The 21,555-nt window shown below is 36.8% G+C and overlaps 1 pseudogene; it reads left to right on the top strand.

The window, feature by feature from the left end:
- The first annotated feature begins 13,227 nt into the window (after positions 1-13,227).
- Positions 13,228-21,555, top strand: part of LOC107963179 (uncharacterized) — a 34,021-nt pseudogene continuing 25,693 nt past the window's right edge.

Below are 21,555 nucleotides of genomic sequence, written 5' to 3' on the forward strand. Positions count from 1 at the left end.
GAAAGAGATTAAGGGCAATAAAAGGCTTGGAAAATAGCCTAAGTGTTGGCCACACGGGCAGAGACACGACCGTGTTTCTTAGCCATGTGGATGACACGGCCTAGCACATGGGTGTGTGGCTTGACCGTGTAGTTAAATTTTGTTATTAACGTCATAATCAGAGAGTTACACGGCCTGAGGACACGGGCGTGTCCAGGGCACACAGGTGTGTCCCTGTGCCCACACGGGCATGTGACTCTGTTTCTTGGAAAAATTTTCCTAGGTTTTCCCGAATCTTTCTAAAGTACCTAGATTAGTCCCTAACCCCTCTCAAAGTACGTTTAAAGCCCCGTAGACCCGTTTAAGGACATTATACACGTTTATGAATGATTTTGAATTGGAAGAAATATTGTGGCCTGATTTTACATATTTGGGAATGTTTAAGCCCGGTAATGCCTTGTACCCTATTTCGGTGTCAGACGCGGGTAAGGGGTGTTACAAACTTACCTCGGTTCCAAAAACGATAAAAGGATCTATTCGTCAATTATTTTGTTTTTCTCCTGATCTAGATCCGAACTTCATTTTTCTTGATTTAAAATGTCAAATTTAACTTATTTAATCATCACATTATTCAATATAGCCCCAAAACACATTATGACAAAAATTACATTTTTACCCCTAACATTTTAACATTTTACAATTTAGTCTCTAGGCTCGTAAAAATGAATTTCTTTCAATTTCATCACAACCCAAGCCTAGATGATTATTATTTGTACACATAACAGCCCATATTTTTCATTTATTCACACTTTTCTACACATTTTATAATATTTTACAAATAAGTCCCTATTTGTCGTTTTTATCGAAAATCACTTTACAAATGTTGTTTATCGAACAACAAACATGCATTTTCTATCATCAAACATTAAAATACAAGCATATTCAACATGGGTAAAATTTTAGACTTCAACTTTCTTTCAAATTAGTCCTTGGAATAGCTATATCAAGTTACAACGATCTCAAAAATATAAAAATCATTAAAAATGGGACAAGAATGAACTTACAACTGAGCTTAAAAGCTTGGACAAACCGTAGCTATGGTTTCTCTTGAAATTTTCGACTAGGAGGATGGAATTAGAAAAGATGAACACTTTTTATTAAGTTATTTTGGCTTTTTTTACCAAATTACAAAATTACCCTAACTTAAAACATTAAGAATACATCTAAGATGTCCATTTTCGTCCACCCTAGGTATAATGGTCTAATTACCATTAAGGACCTCCAATTTAAAATTTTATAGCAATTAGACACCTTTAACTTATAGAACTCAAGTTTTGCACCTATTGCAATTTAGTCCTTCTAGTCAAATTGGGCACTCAATCGATAAAATTTCTTAATGAAATTTTCACACAATTATTCTATCATGCTGTAGACCTTAAAGAAATAATGAAATAAATATTTTTACTTCATATTTCTGGTCTCAAAACCATTGATTCGATTTGACCTTAAAATGGGCTATTATATCACCGTACAGGTAGTGTCTTCATATCTTTAGAGCAAAAACCATAGCAGCTAGCTCTAAACCATGCATCAAATAATTGCATTTATTCGTTTTAAGTTGACAAGACGCATAAGCGATTACTTTCCCATTTTGCATTAAAACACAACCAAGACCGCTTAATGAAGCATCAATATATACCACAAAATCCTTTCCCGATTCTGGTAAAGTCAAAAATGAATCTTCAGTCAACATTTGTTTCAATTTCTCAAAACTTTCTTGGCATTGATTGTCCAAGATGAATTGAACATTTTTATGCAACAACTTTGTCATCGACAAAGCTATCTTCGAAAATCCATTTACAAATTTTTAGTAATAACTAGCTAATCCAAGAAAACTGCGAACCTCTGATACATTACTCGGTGCTATCCACTGACCAATTGCCTTGATCTTTTTTGAATCAATTCTGATCCCATTTGCCAAGATAAAATGACCTAAAAATACTAGCTCTGATAACCAAAATTCACACTTGTTGAGCTTTCCATATAATCGTTTCTCTCGTAACACTTGTAAAAAAAATTTAAGATGTTACTCATGCTCGGATTCAAATTTCAAATATATCAAGATGTCATCAATAAAGGCTACCACAAATTGATCTAAATATGGTTGAAAAATATTGTTCATGAGATCCATGAATGCTATCGGAGCATTCATCAGCCCAAAAGGCATTATTAAGAATTCATAATGGCTATAACACGTACAAAATGCCGTCTTCGGTACGTCACTATCTTTCACTTTCAATTGATAGTAACTGATCTCAAACCGATCTTTGAAAAGACAGAAGCTCCCTTTAGTTGATTGAATAAGTCATCAATACGAGGTAGAGGGTATCGATTCTTAATTTTCAACTTATTCAATTACTAATAGTCAATATAGAGTTTCATCGAGCCATCTTTCTTTTTGACGAAAAGCACTGAAACTTCCTAAGGTGATATACTACAGCGTATAAAGTCACGATCCAGTAAATCTTGCAATTGCACCTTTAATTCTTTCAATTCTATGGGTGCCATACGATAGGAGACATTGACAGCAGAGCTGTACTAAGGAACACTTGAATTGCAAACTCAAACGCTCGATCTGGTGATAATCTCGGTAATCCCTCGAGAAATACATCAGGGAATTCGCAAACAGTTTGGATTTTACTACTCTGACTATCACCAAAATTTGAATTGATAACATAGGCTAGAAAAGCTTCACAGCATTGATTGAGAAGTTTATCAACTCGAATTGCTGAAATGATATGAGTTGAACCACTCGTTTGAATACCATTTACTTCAATCATATCACCGTCCTCACTCTAAACAACAAACTTCTTTTTACGGCAATCCAGAATCACTCCATGTTCTGTAAGCCAATCAATACCCAAAATCATATCAAAATTTCAAAATGACATTATCAACAAATCAATAAGGAAGGTTAGATTCTGTATCACTAATGGGCATCTCCTACACACCTGATCTACTAACACAGGTTATCCTAACAGACTTGACACCACTATCGATACTCTAGACGTCTTAAATTTTAAACTTTCAAATTTAACTAATTCAATATTAACATATGAATGCGAAGACCCCAGATCTATCAAAGCATAAATAGGTTCTGAATGTAATAGAATGAAACATGTAACAACTATAACATCCCGAATTAAGGCCTAGTTGGAATAGTAGTTTCGGGACCACAAATCTAATGTTAAAAATATTTTATGATCATTATGAGGTCTAGGATATGAGAATAAGCATGTATTAATGTTTCATGAAGAAATTCTATGTGTAAGGTGTCCAATTGGAAATTAGGGACCAATTTGAATAAATAGAAAAACTTGGGTTCTAGAAGCAATTTGTATGAAATTGCTTTGGCATATTAATTAGAGGTCCCTAAAGAGTAATTCACCCAATTTCTAGGTTTTTGGACAAAAATAGGCATGCATGGAAAATTATGAAAGTTGTGTAAGGCAGGGCATTTTGGTCATTTGGTTAATTAAAGAATAAAAAAGGGAAAAATAAGCCAAAATCATGTCATTCATCTTCTTCATGCTGTTGAAATTTGCATGCTCTCCATAGCTAGGGTTTTCAACATTTCAAGCTCAATAGTAAGTGCTCTCTAACCCCGTTTTTAATGCTCTTCATATTTTTGAGATCCTCGTAACATGCTCTTTCTATTTCTACCCATATCTCATGCTAGGGTTCATGTTTAGAAAATTACCCATGCATGAGATGTTTGTGTTTTGATGATTTATGATGGAATATGAGAGTTTAAAGGATGGTAAACAACTTTTACTAAATGGTTTTTCATGGAAATGGCTTAAAGGACTAAATTGTAAAAGTTGTGAAAGTGGGTAGAAAAATATGGAATGAAGGAAAAACATGGGCTGCTATGAGTGTGAATAACATTCAGCTAGGCTTGGGTAGCCAAGGATTTACATGTATTTCATTATACGAGACTTAGGACTAAATTGTAAATATTGTGAAAAGTTAGGGGTAAAATGGTCATTTTTATAAGGGGTGAGTTTTAGGCCTAAAACGAATAATGTGATGTATTAATAATCTAATTTTACTGATATAGACCCTGAGGAATCAATTCCAGAGGTCGACCGTGGAAAACGAAAGGTTTCAGAATAACCGAGACACGAATTCGAAACAACTACCAGGTAAGTTCGTATAACCCGAAGTAAACTCTTAATATACTTAAAAATGCACGTTCTTGAATGTATGATAATTAGATATTCATTGCATGATAATCCATAAGACAGTGCTAGTGTAAATGAATAGATGATAAATGTACCGGTTGAAATAAAAAGGGAAATCCGATGGTTAAATTATGGCTTACATGACTTGAGATCCTGCATGTATTGCAGAGAAGGATTTAGCCTGGACGGGTAATTCGCTGATCTTAATATAGAAAGGATCTAGCTTGTACGGGTGTTCCTTGAGTGATTGAGCCTCCCGAAGAATATGGGTGCAATAAGGATTTAGCCCGGATGGGTAATCCCGACAATGCTCTATGAGTTAATACTATGGAGGATTTAGCCTGGACTAGTAATCCCGCCGTAAGATGTAAGGTTCACGAGAGTGCGTACTTGGAAAGATCACTTGTATGACTTGATGGTAAATGGGCTATCCATCGAGATTTCTGAGGAATTCAACGGGATTAACATGAGAAATAGAGAATGGAAATTTGAATTGATGAGCTCATCTAAAACTAATGACATGATGTATTCATATGAGACTAACTTGATGATTGAGTGCATGTGATAGGGAAACTATTGCATGCTTGTTAGAATCATTGCCTAATATGGTTGTATGCTAATTAACCGGTAAGTTTACTTTCCAGTTATCCAGACTTACTAAGCATACAAATGCTTACCCCCTTCTCTTTTCCCCATCTTACAGAGCTCGTGGACTCGTGAAGATTGGAAGATGGTTGGAGAATCAACACACTATCAACTTGTGCTGCTTTGGTACATAGATACTTTTATTTTGCTTAATGGCATATATAGGGTTTTTGGTTATTTTGTTATATGTGTCATTTGGCTAGCCAATGTAAGGGCTTAAATGGTATACTTATTCTTTTGTATATGTCTATGAGATATGGCTCATATTGATGTAGGTTGTAAACTTACTAATAATGCATGTTTATGTTTAAATGTTTCATGAGATATGATAATGAGGTTTATCATGGATGGATGCATGAAAAAGGACCTAATAACTTGAGAGTGCATATAGCATATAATGGTATATGGTTATAATATGACTAAGTGTAAAATGTGCTATGTTAATCCCTAATACGAAAAGGATAATTTAGCATGTACTAAACCGATGAGAGGAGGTTAACACGCAATGAGTTGTGCCAAGGTTGTTTAAGAGTATAATTAGGCCATGTTAAATACCATTGAAGTTTATAAGTGTGTATGGTTGTTAGATGGTGACCAAAGGCTTGGGAAATAGCCTTAAAAAGGTCCACATGGCTAGACACACGGGCATGTGTCTAGGCCTTATGTGACACACGGTTTGTCCCTATGGGCGTGTTGCCTGGTCGTGTGTCCCCTGCACTTAAAATTTTAGGTTAGTTCGCATGGTAATAAACACACGGGTAGAGACATGGTCGTGTGTCTCATCCGTGTGGAGGATTCGGTCTAACACACGGACGTGTGCCTTGGCCGTGAGCCTCAAAATGGATGATGACATTATAAACAGAATGTCTGAGTTTTTGGACACGGGTGATGACACGGGCGTGTTTAGGCCGTGTGAGGGACACGGGCATGTGCTTGGCTGTGTGAAAACCCCTGTAGGTTCAAAATGGAAAATAAATCCAATAATTCAACACGGGTGAGGGGCATGGGCATGTCCCAAAGCACATGGGTGTGTGCTTTGCCTTTACACGGGCGTGTGAGGCATAACCCTAAGAATTTTATTAGAATTCTCTATAGTCCCCGGTTTAGTCCCAGACTGCTAATAATGTATGATTTGGGCCCCGTAGGTCCATAATAGGGGTAATATGATTTTTCTTAATTGGTTTTAATTTGGAAATGAAATTTTATAATCCGTTTTTTTGAAATGATCTTATTTACGAGCGGTAACGCCTCGTACCAAATTCCAGTCTCTGGTATGGATAAGGGGTGTTACAACAACTTCATTAACATCACCATCTTCACATGTTTGCACAACATAAGCTCGAGCCGGCGCTCTGGCCTTCGATTGATGAGTAACAGAATCATTCTTTTTTCTAGCACCACTTCTCAAAAATGAACCACCCCAACGCAACCTGCGACCCCTAGGTGCAGGTACAGACCTCTAAGAAGTAATAGGTGTAGCATTCTCATTGTTCGGACACTTTTTAGCAAAATGTTCCGTGGATCCAAAGCGAAAACAACCTCGAGTTAACTTCCAGCATTCACTATGGTGTTTTTTCTCGTAATGCACACAAATCGAGATATTAGTATCCTTGATTGGACCTCGCACACTACCCGTGGACTTAGTCGGTTGTCGATCATGATTTCTATCAGCTCTATCTGACTTAAAAGTTAACCTCTAGCTACCATGGAATTCTTTTGATCTCTTTGGTTGTGGACTTGAAACTAGTAGCTCCAGGACATTTTCCAACAGTACGAGTATACGAGTAGTCTCAGGCTTTTTATCAAAACCTAGAACTTGTTCTACCATTCTCGCCATTCAACTAAATTCGCAAACTCAGTAATTTTATACGATATTAACTGTACCCGTAACTCTTCGTGTAAACCATTCAGAATTCACTTGCAACTATTAATTTCAGTCAGTGCAAATTCAATAGTAAACCTACTAATTCGCGAAAACTCTCGTTCATAATCAACCACAAACATTCCACCTTATTTCAGCATAAAAAACTCTTGTCTTCTATCTTCGATACATAGTTCGCCCACATATTTCTTTTGAAATTCCTTTTGAAAGAATTCCCAATTAGCCTAATCTACGGTACGTGGCAAGTCACTGACTTCCACTAGGCATATGCTTCTCCTTGCAGTAGAGAAACAACACAAATTATGCTTTCATATGGGTTGCATTCAAGTTGTTGCAAGACACGTTTAGTGGATTCAATCCAAACCTCAGCTGCAAAAAGATCAACTCCTTTTAACCCTAAAAATTTGGTTGCAATGATCTACGTAAATATTTTATTAGAGCTCGATGAATAGTAGGTACAGATGTCGTAGCGGATGTAATTCTCACAACACACTGAAGAGCATTAGCTAAAGCTCAAAGTAAATGTGAGTCGCCTCCTCCCTCAGTATTATATGGCTTAATGTTAGGTTGTTGAACACTAACTGGATTAACTCTCGTTACTGATTCGGTTCTATCTAGTTCATTAGAGACATCATCTCCAGTATATATCAATTGATCAACATCATTATTATAGTCATCCGACATTTTCAACTATAAAACAAAAACAAATATATCATCATCCAAATCCCGACTCAATTCGACTCAATTATGACATGTACCTCTAGACTCAATTTTAAGTTCGATTTAATTCGATAATCGGCTAAACTTGTAAGATCTGATACCATTAAATGTAACACCCCTAACTTGTATCCATCGCCAGAATAGGGTTTCAAAGCATTACCAAGTGAACGTAACCTAAATCATTCATTTCAAGACATTTCAATAATCATAACATGACCCATCATTAAACATGCATATCGTCCCTTATTCAAGCCCTCGAGGCCTTAGAATCACTTTAGAAATGATTCAGGGCTAAACCGGGAACATTTGAAAAATTTAGGAAAAAGTTAGAAAAATTTCAACTACAGGGATCACACACCCGTGTGGCCAGGCCGTGTAACTCTCTAACTTGGGTCAAAGCCCATGTGTGTTTCCTGTGTATGACACACACCTGTGTGGCCAAGTCGCGTGCATCCAAAGGTACCTTGAAACTCAAGTTTACTATTTCCTACTTACTTGGGCACTAAACAACTCAATTACCAATCGTTTAACCTATTCAAAACACGATTAAACGTGTCTAAAATACACAAAATTCATCACCTAATATACCTAAACAATGTACCCTCATTGGTACCACATGTTATATCATCAAAACATATCATCCATGCATCATTCAAATCAAATTTTTAAACATGCCAAAATCAATCAATTTTGTAACAACTCGATTTAGGGCCTAGTTGAAACAGTGGTCTCGGGACCACAAATTTGAAGATAGAAAAATTATTTTTATTATTTTTATGAGGTTATAGCACGATTATATTAGTGCATGAAAAATTTGGTAAGTTACTTTTAATATTTTCAAGCCCGATTGTGAAAAAGGATTAAATAGCAAAAAGGGAAAAAGTTGCATTTTAGTACCCAAACTTGTAAAATAGCTAGAAAACCAAAATTGAGGGCTTTTAAAGGGAAATTACACCCTTTTTAATAGTGTTGGTCGGCCATGTGATGGATTTTAAACAAATAGTCAAAGTATTAGGTAGATGATGTCATGATTTGGTGATAAAATAATGCCTAAAAGCCTAGCTATCATTTTTTTCATCTCTATCTTCTTTCTTCATCGAAATTATCATCAAATATTGAGGTTTGAAAGCTCAAAAAGCTGCAGCAACTTAAAGAACTCATAAGTAAGTGATTTTAATTAGTTTTCTTCAAGATTTTTACAATTTTGAGACCCTTGAAGCATGAGCTTTCAAATGAGGGTGATATTTTACAAAATGGTCAAGAGTTTAGGATTTTGCCATGGATGTATTTTTGGTATATGCTGAGTTTTTATGGAGGAATATAAGTCCTAGTTGTGTTATAAACAACTTTTATGAAGGGTGCTAGCATGAAAACACCTAAAGGGACTATTTTGCATAAGTTGCAAATTAAGTAATAAATGTGTGAAATAGTGAGAATTCGGGGTTGCTATAGTAGTGAAAAGAGTTTAGCTAGGCTTGAAATATGAAGAAATTCGATAAAAATTGAATTTTGAGCATGAGGGTAAAATGGTCATTTTGCTAAAGTCTATGGGCAAAATGCTGATTTTAGCAAATATCTAAATTTTAGATAGCCTAATTGTGTTTAATGACTGAATGAGTGCATTTTGCTATTATAGATCAAGATTTGCCAAAATCGACCCTAGATCAGGGCAAGCAATCCGATTAAGCCGATTAGTTAAGTACTTTTTGTAAACCGAGGTAAGTTGTATGTAAATAATACAACTATATTATTAATACATGTATTCGATTTTTATTGATTTGATATAGCATAAATTTCTAGAATTGGAACTAAGTATATGTATTTATGATTGAGAAAGTCGAAAGATCTAGTAAGAACCTCAAGAAACAAACCAGATATTCATGCCATGACATGGGGTTATGTGAGAGCCAGTATAAGACCATGTCTGGGACATGGCATCGACATTAAGACGAGGGCTAGTGTAAGACGTGTCTGGGACATGCATCAGTCGCATCATGATAGCCCGTGTAAGACCACGTTTGGGACATGGCATCGGCGTAGAGGTGAGTGCCAGTGTAAGACATGTCTTTGACACGCATCAGCCTCGATGATGTTAGCCAGTGTAAGACGTGTCTAGGACATGCATCGGCTAAGTTTCATGCTAGTGTAAGACATGTCCTAGACATGCATCAGCATGTATACACGAGAGCTAGTGTAAGACCATGTCTGGGACATGGCATCGGCCTCGATTGAGATAGCCAGCTTAAGACCATGTCTGGGACATGGCAGCGGCAACTTAACCCATGTTTGAGGCTTATAGAATATCCGGTAGTATTCCAAAAGGTTCAACTTTAAGAGTTAAGAAAGAGATTTAATAAGGAAAGTATGATAATGTTGTAAGTGTTACAGGTACCTATTTGGTAGGCATGAGTAATGAGCTCGATTAGAAAATATGATTTGAGTTGATGGTAATGAGTAAGTCCAGTTATACTTACCTTGGAGCTATGAGCATAATTGATAAACGGTGAGGTTGTTGTTGTATATATATATTTATATGCAACTTACTAAGCTTTATGCTTACTCTCTTTCCTTCCCTTTTCTTTCAGTACTGCCATTTTGCTGGAGGATCCCTTGAAGTCAGAGATATCGATCACACTATCAGCCGTAATACTCAGTATAGTTGAATTAATATTTTTGATTATGGCATGTATAGGGCTAGAGTAGGGAGTTGTATTATTGAGAATTGTTTATGTGTATTGGCTTAAGATAAAAACCCTTCATTTTGTATTAAGCTTAGATAATGGCTATTATTCATTTTGGCAAATGTATATGATGTTCCTTCTATGGATGAATTGATGTCTTTTGGGATGGAATTAGCATATTGAAATGATCTTGTGTAGGTTGGGCAAATTAGGTAACAAAATGGCTTGGGAGATTGCCTAGTTTGTCCACACGGGCAATACACATGGGCATATGTTTAGACCGTGTGTGACACACGGCTCACCCCCATGGGTGTGTGTTATGGCCGTGTGTCTCCCTGCACTTAAACTTTTAAATCAGTATTGCCCACGGGTAGGCCATAGGGGAGTGTGTCATGGCCGTGCCTTAAAGTCAGTGTCGCACACGGGCGTGTGGAACCCTAAAGTATGAATTTCACCAAGTTTTTCTTAAATTCTCAGTTAAGTCTAAATTGTCTCGAATGTATGTTTTGGGCCTCGTAAGCCCATTCATGGAACTAATTGCTTAAGAAAGTAAAAGTTTTAAAATTTATCAAAATTTTACTGCCCGGTTTAGTATAGTTGATTGAGTTAAGTCAGGTAACACCTCGAACCATGTCCCGGTGTTGGATATGGTTGAGGGGTGTTAGATTTAGTAGTATCAGAGCATGGTTTAGTCAGTTCTCGGACTAACCTAGCTAAAGTATGAGTCTAGCCATACATGCCATATATATATATTGATAGTGTGACGATTCTTGACAATTATAAATTGTGTTTTTCTTATATAGTAAATGAATCATGTTGGAACCACGGTAGATGACGTGGAAAGTAATGCGCCGGCTCTAGCAGAAGGGACCGCGTCGATAGAGAGTGAGCTCGTAAGTATGGGTCAAGGCGTAGGGGATAGGGAAGCCTACCTCTGAATGATGGATGCTTGGTACACAGAGTTCGTTCGTGCGAACCTGAACACTCCACCTCCCCTACCTCTTCTGATTCCTTAGTATGCCCCGGTGGCTCTGCAAGGTGCAGACATGTTTAGGAGAGAAAACCCTCCGGTAGATAAGATCCAGAAGTAAAAGGTCGAGGAATTTCGGGCTAGTGTAGATGATGAACCGGAGAGAGTGGAGTTCTGGATAGAAAATACCATGAGGGTATTTGATGAGCTGTCATGCACACCTGATGAGTGCATAAAGTGTGCCGTGTCACTCTTACGAGACTCGGCTTACCAGTGGTGGAACACTCTCGTGTCTGTTGTACCGAGAGAGAGGATCACTTGGGAATTTTTCCAAGAAGAGTTTCGAAAGAAGTATATTACCAGAGGTTCCTGGATCAGAAAAGGAAGGAATTTCTAAAGTTGAAGCAAGGTAGTAAGACTGTGACGGAGTATGAGCGTGAGTTTGTGAAGCTCAGCAAATATGTGCGAGAATATGTATCCACTGAAGCTACTATGTGTAAGAGGTTTGAGAATGGCCTCAATGAAAACATTCGAGTGTTTGTGGGCATCCTAGAGTTAAGAGAATTTGTTGTGCTCGTTGAGAGAGCATGTAAAGAAGAAGAGCTGGTAAAGGAGAGGAGGAAGGTGGCCATTGAGTCGCAAGATTTAAAGAGAAGATAGATGGGGAAGATGCATCAGTCCTTCTCCAAGAGGTCGAAAGAAATTAATACCCGATCGAACGCTTCAATGGGATTTTCGAGGAGGAACAAAAATCGACAGAATATGATGTCTAAAGCCCAAACCACTTCGGTTGCTAGTGTTAATAGTATACAGCCAAATAGGCAGGAGTGTCTACAAAGTGGGAGATGCCACTTGGGCTAATGCCGAGTAAATGAGAGGGGCTGTTTCAAGTGTGGGTCGTTAGACCACTTTATCTAAGATTGTTTCAAAAAAAATGACAAAGAGAAAAATCAAGAGGTGAGGGCAAGTAGTGCTCCTTTGAGGTGCAGACCCCAAAGAAATACGGGTAGTGGAGCTAACAGTAGAAGCGCGACTAGAGATGCAGTGGCGAGGTCCGAGGGCAGAGCGCCTGCAAGGACTTATGCTATCCGTGCCCATGAGGAGGCAGAATCTCCTGACGTGATTACGGGTACTTTTTCTATTCATGACATTTATGTTGTTGCTTTGATTGACCCGGGGTCTACCCACTCCTATATGTATTGATTTGATGCCCGTATAAACATGTTAGTAGAGTCCACTAAGTTTTTAATAAAAGTGTCTAACCCGTTAGGCGAGCATGTATTAGTGGACCAAGTATGTAGAAACTGTCCTTCGATGATTAAAGGCCATTGCTTTCTGGCCAACTTGATGTTATTGTCGTTTAATAAATTCGATGTAATTCTTAGGATGGATTGGCTGACCTCTCACGGTGTTGTAGTAGACTGTGGAAGAAAAGTAATTCAGTTAAGATGTAAGGATGGTGATGTTCTTCAAGTTGGGTCAGATAACCTGTCTGTGGTAATATCATTTTTAGTCATCGAAAAATATTTGAAAAAAGGTTATGAAGCTTATTTAGCTTTTGTGCTGAATACCCAATTGTCTGAGTCGAAGATTGAGTCAGTACCAGTGGTTTGTGAGTTTATAGATATTTTTCAGGAAGAGTTGCCCGGGTTACCTCCAGAAAGAGAAGTTGAGTTTAGTATAAAGTTAGTTCCTGGCACAACACCAATCTCGATTGCACCGTATAGAATGGCCCCCATTGAGTTGAAGGAGTTGAAAGTGCAATTGCAAAAGTTAACAGATAAAGGTTTTGCTAGACCAAGTTACTCACCATGGGGTGTTCCAGTGCTTTTTGTGAAAAAGAAGGACGGATCGATAAGGTTATGTTTCGACTATAGGCAACTTAACAAGGTGACAGTGAAGAACAAGTATCCTTTACCGAGGATTGATGATCTCTTTGATAAACTGAAAGGAGCCACTGTATTTTCTAAATTAGATTTGAGGTTGAGTTACTACCAGTTAAGAGTCAAGGAACAAGATGTGCCGAAGATTGCTTTGTAGAAGAGATATGGGCATTACGAGTTTCTTGTTATGCCTTTTGGATTGACAAATGCCCCAGCGGTATTTATGGACTTGATGAACCGCATCTTCCGACCGTATTTGGAAAGGTTCGTCGTTGTTTTTATTGATGACATCTTGGTTTATTCGCATAACGAGAATAAGCACGCGGAGCATTTGAAAACTGTGTTGCAGATCTTGAGGGATAAGAAACTTTATGCCAAGTTTAGTAAGAGCGAGTTTTGGCTCAAGGAGGTCGGGTTTCTAGGACATATAGTGTCGATCAATGGAATCCGAGTTGATTCAAATGAAATCTCCACCATTGTGGAGTGGAAACCGTCAAGGAATGTGACAGAGGTTCGCAGTTTTCTGGGGCTAGCGGGATACTATAAAAGATTTGTAAATGGATTCTCCATGATAGCTACACCGATAACAAGGCTACAGCAAAAAGATGTCAAGTTCGAATGGACAGAAGAGTGCCAACAGAACTTCGAGAAATTAAAAGCTCTGTTGACCAAAGCCCTAATTTTCGTGCAACCAGAGTCGGGCAAGGAATTTATAGTTTTTAGTGACACCTCCCTAAACAGTTTAGGGTGTGTGCTAATGCAAGAAGGCAAGGTTATAGCCTATGCCTCGAAACAGCTAAAACCTCATGAGAGGAATTATCCGACCCATGATTTAGAGCTAACAGCTGTGGTGTTCGCACTGAAAATTTGGCGACACCATATGTATGGTGAGAGATGCCAAGTATTTACCGATCACAAGAGTCTAAAATATCTAATGACTCAGAAATAGTTGAATTTGAGGCAACGACGATGGTTAGAGCTAATAAAATATTATGAGTTAATTATCGACTATCATCCGCCAATGCTTTGAGTAGGAAGTCGTTGTTTGCCTTGAGAGCCTTGAACGTTCGATTGACTACGTCTAGTGATGGATCGGTCCTAGTAGAGTTGAGAGCCAGAACGACTTTCCTTCATGAAATCCGTGAAGCTCAGAAAGATGACGAGAAACTACAAGCCAAAAGAACTCAGTGTGAATCAGAGATTAAATCAGATTTTCGTATTAGTACTGATTGGTATGTAATGTTCAAAGACAGAGTTTGTGTACCCAAAAATAGTGAGCTCATTCAGAAGATTTTACGAGAGGCACACAGTGGTTGTTCGTCAGTTCACCTGGGTAACGTGAAAATGTGCCACGACTTTAAGAAAATGTATTGGTGGTTGGGTATGAAAAAAGACATTTCAGGGTTTGTTTCCAAGTGCCTAGTGTGTCAACAAGTAAAGGCTGAACATCAAGTGCCTTTGGGTTTACTTCAGCCTATTATGATTCCCGAGTGGAAATGGGATCGTATCACCATGGACTTCGTGACCAGTTTGCCTCTAACCCCTAAAATGAGAGATGCAGTGTAGGTTATTGTCGATAGACTCACTAAGTCAGCACACTTCATACCAGTGCGTGTCGACTACTCCCTTGAGAAGTTGGCAGACTTGTATGTTTCTGAGATTGTGAGGCTTCATGGTGTGCCGTTATCGATTGTATCTGATCGAGACCCGAGGTTCACCTTGAGGTTTTGGAAAAAGTTACAAGAGGCTCTAGGAACCAAGTTGAGTTTCAGTACAACATTTCATCCACAAACTGACAAACAGTCGGAAAGAGTAATACAGATCTTAGAAGACATGTTAAGGTGTTGTGTTCTTGAATTTCAAGGAAGTTGGGAAAAATACTTACCATTGGTTGAACTCGCCTATAACAATAGCTATCAGTTGAGTCTGAAAATGGCACCTTATGAAGCTTTGTACAGGCGAAAGTGCCGAACACCCTTATTCTGGACCGAGTTGAGAGAGAATCAGATTCACGGGGTGAATTTGATTAAAGAAGCTGAGAAAAAAGTTAAGGTGATTCGTGACTGTTTGAAAGCTGCCTCGGATAGACAAAAATCCTATGCGGATTTGAAACGAAGGGAGATTAAAATTGAAGTCGGGGATAAGGTATTTTTGAAAGTTTCCCCGTGGAGGAAAGTCCTCAGATTTGGTAAAAAGGGCAAGTTGAGTCCTCATTTCATAGGACCTTATAATATTACCGAGAGAGTAGGGCCTTTTGCCTACCATTCGAAATTGTCGCCAGAGTTAGAAAAGATTCACAATGTGTTTCACGTGTCTATGTTACGCTGATACAGATCAGACCCTTCGCATATAATTGGGCCAACTAAAGTTGAGATTCTTCCAGACATGACTTATAGTGAGGAGCGGGTCAAGATTTTAGCTCGAGAAGTCAAACAGCTAAGAAATAAAAATATACCACTTGTGAAGGTTTTGTGGCATAGACATGGAGTAGAGGAAGCCACATGGGAACCCGAGGAGTCTCTGAGAGAACAGTACCCAAACTTATTCACTGGTAAGATTTTCGGGGACGAAAATCCCTAAGGGGGGAGAAATGTAACAACCCGATTAAGGGCCTAGTCAGAACAATGGTCTCCGGACCACAAATCTGAAGATAGAAAAATTATTTTTATTATTTTTATGAGGTTATAGCACGATTATATTTGTGCATGAAAAATTTGGTAAGTTAATTTTAATATTTTCAAGCCCGATTGAGAAAAAGTACTAAATCACAAAAAAGGGAAAAAGTTACATTTTTGTACCCAAATGTGTTAAATAGCTAGAAAATCAAAATTGAGGGCTTTTAAAGGGAAATTACACCCTTTTTAATAATGTTAGCCGCCATGTGATGGATTTTAAACAAATAGTCAAAGTATTAGGTAAAAGATGTCATGATTTGGTGATAAAATAATGCCTAAAAGCCTAGATGTTATTTTCTTCTTTTCCATCTTCTTTCTTCATCGAAATTATCATCAAATATTGAGGTTTGAAAGCTCAAAAATCTGCAGCAACTTAAAGCACTCATAAGTAAGTGATTTTAATTAGTTTTCTTCAGGATTTTTACAATTTTGAGACCCTTGAAGCATGAGCTTTCAAATGAGGGTGATATCTTACAAAATGGTCAAGAGTTTAGGATTTTTCCATGGATGTATTTTTGGTATATGCTGAGTTTTTATGGAGGAATATGAGTCCTAGTTGTGTTATAAACAACTTTTATGAAGGGTGTTAGCATGAAAACACCTAAAGGGACTATTTTGCATAAGTTGCAAATTAAGTAATAAGTGTGTGAAATAGTGAGAATTTGGGGTTGTTATAGTAGTGAAAAGAGTTTATCTAGGCTTGAAATACGAAGAAATTCGATAAAAATCGAATTTTGGGCATGAGGGTAAAAAGGTCATTTTGTTAAAGTCTAGGGGCAAAATGGTCATTTTACCAAATATCTAAATTTTAGATAGCCTAATTGTGTTTAATGACTAAATGAGTGCATTTTGTTATTATAGATCAAGATTTGCCAAAACTGAGCCTAGATCGGGGCAAAGCATAGCAATCCGATTAAGCCGACTAGTTAAGTACTTTTTGTAAACCGAGGTAAGTTGTATGTAAATAATAGAACTATATTATTAATGCATGTAGTCGATTGTTATTGATTTGATATAGCATAAATTTCTAGAATTGGAACTAAGTATATGTATTTATGATTGAGAAAGTCAAAAGATCCAATAAGAACCCCCAGGAAACAAACCGGATATTCATGCCATGACATGGGGTTATGTGAGAGCCAGTATAAGACCATGTCTGGGACATGGAATCGGCATTGAGACGAGGGCTAGAGTAAGATGTGTTTGGGACATGCATTAACTGCATCATGATAGCCCGTGTAAGACCACGTCTGGGACATGGCATTGGCGTAGAGGTGAGTTCCAGTGTAAGACTTGTCTGGGACATGCATCGGCTAAGTTTCGTGCTAATGTAAGACATGTCTGGGACATGCATTAGCATGTATACACGAGAGCTAGTGTAAGACCATGTCTGGGACATGGCATCGGCTTCGATGGAGATAGCAGTGTAAGACCATGTCTGGGACATGGAAACGGCAACTTAACCCATGTTTGAGGCTTATAGAATATCCGGTAGTATTCCAAAAGGTTCAACTTTAAGAGTTAAGAAAGAGATTTAATAAGGAAAGTATGATAATGTTGTAAGTGTTATAGGTACCTATTTGGTAGGCATGAGTAATGAGCTCGATTAGAAAATATGATTTGAGTTGATGGTAATGAGTAAGTCCAGTTTATACTTACCTTTGAGCTATGAGCATAATTGATAAACAGTGAAGTTGTTGTTGTATATATATTTATATGCAACTTACTAAGCTTTATGCTTACTCTCTTTCCTTCCCTTTTCTTTCAGTACTGCCATTTTGCTGGAGGATCCCTTGAAGTCAGAGATATCGATCACACTATCAGCCGTAATATTCGGTATATTTGGATTTATATTTTTTATTATGGTATGTATAGGGCTAGCGTAGGGAGTTGTATTATTGAGAATTGTTTATGTATATTGGCTTAAGATAAAAGCCATTCATTTTGTATTAAGCCTAGATAAATTATTCATTTTGGCAAATGTATATGATGTTCCTTCTATGGATGAATTGATGTCTTTTGGGATGGAATTAGCATATTGAAATGATCGTGTGTAGGTTGGGCAAATTGGGTAACAAAATGGCTTGGAAGATAGCCTAGTTTATCCACACGAGCAAGAGACACAGGCGTGTGTTTAGACCGTGCGTGACATATGGCTCACCCTCATGGGTGTGTGTTATGGCCGTGTATCCCCCTGCACTTAAACTTTTAAATCAGTATTGCCCACGGGTAGGCCACTCAGGCGTGTGTCATGGCCGTGCCCTAAAGTCAGTGTCGCACACGGGCTGAGGACGTGGGCGTGTGGAACCTTAAAGCATGAATTTCACCAAGTTTTTCTTAAATTCTCAGCTAAGTCTAAATCGTCTCGAATGTATGTTTTGGGCCTCGTAAGCCCATTCAAGGAACTAATTGCTTATGAAAGTAAAAGTTTTAAAATTTATCAAAATTTTACCGCCCGATTTTGTATAGTTGATTGAGTTAAGTCAGGTAACACCTCGAACCATGTCCCGGTGTCGGATATAGGCGAGGGTGTTACAAATTTGGCCTAGCTTATATCTACCTAAAACATCAAACTTAAATTCACAACACCTAACAAGTCTTGGTTCAAATCAACATGTCAAATTATGGGTCCAAACACAAATATAAGTTTTTATATATACCAAACCAACATTATACTTAAACTCAATTACATCACATATACCAAATTTATTAAAAACCAAACACATCCTACGTACATGCTATTTTGAGATCGGGATTATTGTTGGATGCTGAGTCGGCGATCAAAAAAGAAGTACCTAACCTGCACACGGAAAACAAAATCGTACGTTGAGTAAAACTTAGTGACATTTTTATAATCAGAACAATTAAAGACATGATGATACAAGAATGCATAATTTGAATTATATGAACATACTATTGTCTAAGCTTATAATTTCCATATACCATTATTTCAATTTCATGCATATTACCATATCATTTCATACCATATTCAATTTCCACAAGCTATCATATTTGATTTGTTTAACAAATATCTCAATACACATCACTAGCTATATAAATAGCTTTTCACATATCAATCCGCATTTCATTTAAACAATGGCATTATCCATTCCATATTCAATTCATGAGTACATAACTCATATATTCCATTTGTTCACAACATATTTCACATTTCATTTTCAAATCCATTATCTCATTTCCATTTCACATATCATGTCATTTCAATATCAATTATAAAACTTTATTATTTATTTACCCCTATTGACACGACTCAGACTTGGATGGATACATGGATCCAACCAACACACCAGTTTGGCACCTAGTGCCTCATCAGATAAATCCAAAGTAATAATTGCATCCAGCGCTATATAAATTGACACCTAGTGTCTCATCGGTTAAACCGAAGGAAATTGGCACCTAGTGCCCAATCGACTCGAAGTCGAAGAAATCTCTAAACTCTTCCTATCTTATTGCATGCCATTTATATCCGACTCAACCCGATACAGTTAATAGAGTTTCATTTCACTTCTCAAATACAACCAATATCCAATTCTCATATTTGCACATTATCACATTTACACATTTATTAATTTCAATTCAAATAATCAATTCAATCCATTTCAATCAACTATAATTTCAATTCAGTATCAAAATGCAAAAATACTCACCTAAACCACTTACCATATGCATTAAATCAGAATACAACAATTAATAACTAGGTTAGGATTATAGAAATACAAACCGTGGATTTCGAGCTATTCGATGTCGATTTTATCATTCCCTTTTTTAGTCGAGGATTTCGGTACGATGTTAGCTATGAAATTAAAACAATTGAAATACATCAATACAACACAATTCAATTTCACATTGAATATTTCAATTTTTACTCAATAATTTCTTAAATTCCAATTTAGTCCCTAAACTGAAACTAATTTTTATTCTTCACGTTTAATCTTATATTTTTATACTAACTTCACTTTAAGCTAAATTTAGCTCCCTATTTTCAATTAAACCCCTAAATTTTGAAATTTTCACAATTTAGTCTCTATAACTCAAAATTTACAATTTCTTCTACAATTTAATCCATTTCCATTTCTAGCTTAAAAATCTATCAATTTAATCTCTAATACTAAAACTATTCAACATTAACAACAGTTAAAATCTTAATCAATGCTAAAATTGCAACATGGGTCGGGTAGTACTACAAATTGGGATTCCAAAAATATAAAAGTTACAAGAAAAGCGACTAAATTGACTAACCAATTTTGAATTTGAACCCTAAGGTCCCTATAGCCGTGCGTCTTTCTCCTTTGCTTTTCTCCGTTTCTTTCTTTTCTTTTTAATTTGCATGTTCTCTTTCTTTCTTTTGTTTTATTTTATTATACTTTATTTTATTAATATTATAACATAAACATACATATATATGTATTTCTTATTATATAATATAACATATAATATTTAATAAGTTAACATATATATATGTAATCATTGTTAATGCCGTCCACTTAATGGAACAAGGGCATAATTGTTTCTTTAGTCACTTTATTTAATTTTTAATCAATAATTAAACTTCTAATACTTATATAATTTGATTCCTATACCTTAACAACTTATAAATCATGCAAATTCACTTAAATAAAATCTAATTAACTACTCAACTAACTTCGTAAATATTTTTATTAAAATATTTACAAGTCCGATTTACGAGAACGGAGTCTCGGGAATGCACTCTCTGACACCCCTAACTATTGGCTCGTTACATTTATGCTGCCTATTACATTGTGTCATGAATTGGAAACTATAATGTGCAAGTTTTGGTGGCGCAACATGAAAACCAATAAAGGTATACATTGGTGCAATTGGAGTGTTATGTGCATTCTCAAAGCGCAAGGAAGATTGGGGTTTAAGGAGCTTTCAAAGTTTAATATGGCATTATTAGTGAATCAAGGATGGAAATTAGTTACAAAGCCCAATAGTTTGTTTGCAAGAGTAATGAAAGAAAAGTTTTATCCATGAGGGGATTTCATAAGTGCATGTTTAGGCTCTTATCCTTCGTATACCAAGCGGAGTATTTTGAGGGCCCGAAGGCTACTAGAGAATGGTACAAGCTGGAAGGTTGGGGATAGTTTAGTTGTTCACATATGAAATGATGCATGGTTGCCAAGTCCTGGAGATGGTAGAGTGCAACTTCAGAACATTTATATTAGATATACTACTGTTTTATATCTAATAGATATGAAAGTGGTTACTTGGAAGCGTGATGTTATCCGAGATTTGTTTGGTGATGAGCAGTTGGAGAGGATATTATTAATTCCACTAGTTAATAGTGTCTAAACAGATGAAGTTATCTGGAGGGATCATAATACATGAGAGTATACAACAAAGAGTGGGTACAAGTGGATCATTACAAAGAAGGATAATTTCATGGGAGGTAATAATACATTGAAATCTGTGAACCTAATTAGTTTTTATAAAAGATTGTGGAGTATTGATATTCCCAGCAAAATTCGTATTAATCTATGAAAAATAACTAATGAATTTGTGTCTCCGTTGAGTGCATTGAAGTCACAGAGGCTTGCAATGAATACTCTTTGTCTAGCCTATTCTAGGATTATGTCTTCACGAAGCAAGTCTTACAGGAAGTATGAGTGGTTTTCTCGACTACCAATATGGAACAAAATTGGAAACAGTGGTTAATAATGGAATTTGGAAGTAGCAGCATGTTAGCGTGCAAAAAATTAGCTATTTCTTTTTGGGCCTTATGGTACAATCGAAACAAGGTTCTTCATGAGGGGATAAGGGAACGGGTACAAGACACAGTGGTGTTCATTAATGCCTATTGCTTAAAATTTGAGCAGCTAGGGGAGTTATCTGGA

This window comes from Gossypium hirsutum, chromosome A06 (genome assembly GCF_007990345.1).
Source record: "Gossypium hirsutum isolate 1008001.06 chromosome A06, Gossypium_hirsutum_v2.1, whole genome shotgun sequence".
NCBI classification, from domain to species: domain Eukaryota; kingdom Viridiplantae; phylum Streptophyta; class Magnoliopsida; order Malvales; family Malvaceae; genus Gossypium; species Gossypium hirsutum.